Raw genomic sequence first — 2,500 nt, 5'->3', positions numbered from 1 at the left:
GGCAAAAGTGCTGGGTCCCGGAGCCCTGTGACAGGGGCCCGGGGTGAGGAGCTCAGGCTGGGGGAGCAGAGAGCCGGAGGAGCAGGGGGCTGTGGCCCAAGGTGAGGAGCTCAGGCTGGGGGAGCAGAGAGCCAGAGGAGCAGGGGGCTGTGGCCCAAGGTGAGGAGCCCAGGCTGGGGGAGCAGAGAGCCAGAGGAGCAGGGGGCTGTGGCCCAAGGTGAGGAGCCCAGGCTGGGGGAGCAGAGAGCCAGAGGAGCAGGGGGCTGTGGCCCAAGGTGAGGAGCTCAGGCTGTGGGAGCAGAGAGCCAGAGAAGCAGGGGGCTGTGGCCCAAGGTGAGGAGCCCAGGCTGGGGGAGCAGAGAGCCAGAGGAGCAGGGGGCTGTGGCCCAAGGTGAGGAGCCCAGGCTGGGGGAGCAGAGAGCCAGAGGAGCAGGGGGCTGTGGCCCAAGGTGAGGAGCCCAGGCTGGGGGAGCAGAGAGAGCCAGAGGAGCAGGGGGCTCTGTGAGCAGGGGGCTGTGGCCCAAGGTGAGGAGCCCAGGCTGGGGGAGCAGAGAGCCAGAGGAGCAGGGGGCTGTGGCCCAAGGTGAGGAGCCCAGGCTGGGGGAGCAGAGAGCCAGAGGAGCAGGGGGCTGTGGCCCAAGGTGAGGAGCCCAGGCTGGGGGAGCAGAGAGCCAGAGGAGCAGGGGGCTCTGTGAGCAGGGGGCTGTGGCCCAAGGTGAGGAGCCCAGGCTGGGGGAGCAGAGAGCCAGAGGAGCCACCGACGGGAGAATGGCTAAAAACGTGATTTTATCAAAATGTTACAAGGCAGGGCTCTGCACAGGGTCCAGAGGAGTGGAACGCCGTTCATCCCATGCGAAAAGGTGCAGGAGTGACCGAAATACGGCCCGTTGTAAATCGCCCCTCTTTAAGCCAAAAAAATAGGTACGCCTCCCAGGGCCACCGACGGGAGAATGGCTAAAAACGTGATTTTATCAAAATGTTACAAGGCAGGGCTCTGCACAGGGTCCAGAGGAGTGGAACGCCGTTCATCCCATGCGAAAAGGTGCAGGAGTGACCGAAATACGGCCCGTTGTAAATCGCCCCTCTTTAAGCCAAAAAAATAGGTACGCCTCCCAGGGCCACCGACGGGAGAATGGCTAAAAACGTGATTTTATCAAAATGTTACAAGGCAGGGCTCTGCACAGGGTCCAGAGGAGTGGAACGCCGTTCATCCCATGCGAAAAGGTGCAGGAGTGACGGAGATACGGCCCGTTTTAAATCGCCCCTCTTTATGCCAAAAAAATAGGTACGCCTCCCAGGGCCACCCAGGGTGATGCTTTTATCAAAATGTCACAACGCAGGGCTCTGCGCAGGGGCCAGAGGAGTGGAACGCCGCTGGTTCCATGCGAAAAGGTGGAGAAATGACCGAGATATGACCCGTGGAAGTCGTCACAATTTACCCCGAAAATAGGCGCTCGCGCTCGGGCAGAGGTCGGCGCTCGGCCGGGGTCCCGAGAACCGGGGCGAATAGGGTTTTCCCACGGCCGAAAACCATAGGAAGCACGGGGAAAATTCGGGACCCGACGTCCCAGGGCCCTCGGCGGGGACCGGGGCAACGCGACACCGTTGGTTCCACCCGAAAAGGTGGAGAAATGACCGAGATACGGCCCGTCAAAAGTCGTCACAATTTACCCGAAAATAGGCGCTCGCGCTCGGCCCCGGTCCCGAGAACCGCGGCGGAGGTTTACCGGGATGCTGCGCAACATGGGCCAGAGAGCATGTTTGGTTCGAGTTTACCGGGATGCTGCGCAACATGGGCCAGAGAGCATGTTTGGCCGAGTTTACCGGGATGCTGCGCAACATGGGCCAGAGAGCATGTTTGGTCGAGTTTGTGTGGGTTGTGTGCGACACTCCCGGCACATACATAGGAACACGGCTTCCAAGTGAGCGCACTTTTTCGAAATTTCTTCTAAGTGCCGCTTTTTCGAACCGGGGCGAATTGGGTTTTTCGAGGGCCGAAAACCATAGGAAGCACGGGGAAAACTCAGGACCCGACGCCCCACGGCCCTCGGCGGGGACCGGGGCAACGCGACACCGTCGGTTCCACCCGAAAAGGTGGATAAATGACCGAGATACGGACCGTTGAAATCGACTCGGCGTATCCGAAAATAGGCGCTCGCGCTCGGACAGAGGTCGGCGCTCGGCCCGGTCCCGAGAACCGGCGCGCCTAGGGTTTTTCCACGGCCGAAAACCACAGGAAGCACGGGGAAATCTCAGGATCCCACGCCCCACGGCCCTCGGCGGGGACCGGGGCAACGCGACACCGTCGGTTCCACCCGAAAAGGTGGATAAATGACCGAGATACGGACCGTTGAAATCGACTCGGCGTATCCGAAAATAGGCGCTCGCGCTCGGACAGAGGTCGGCGCTCGGCCCGGTCCCGAGAACCGGCGCGCCTAGGGTTTTTCCACGGCCGAAAACCACAGGAAGCACGGGGAAAACTCAGGATCCCACGCCCCAG

This window comes from Solea solea, unplaced genomic scaffold (assembly GCF_958295425.1).
Source record: "Solea solea unplaced genomic scaffold, fSolSol10.1 scaffold_183, whole genome shotgun sequence".
Taxonomy (NCBI): domain Eukaryota; kingdom Metazoa; phylum Chordata; class Actinopteri; order Pleuronectiformes; family Soleidae; genus Solea; species Solea solea.
The sequence above is the reverse complement of the archived record's forward strand: the minus strand, read 5'-3'. Positions refer to the sequence as shown.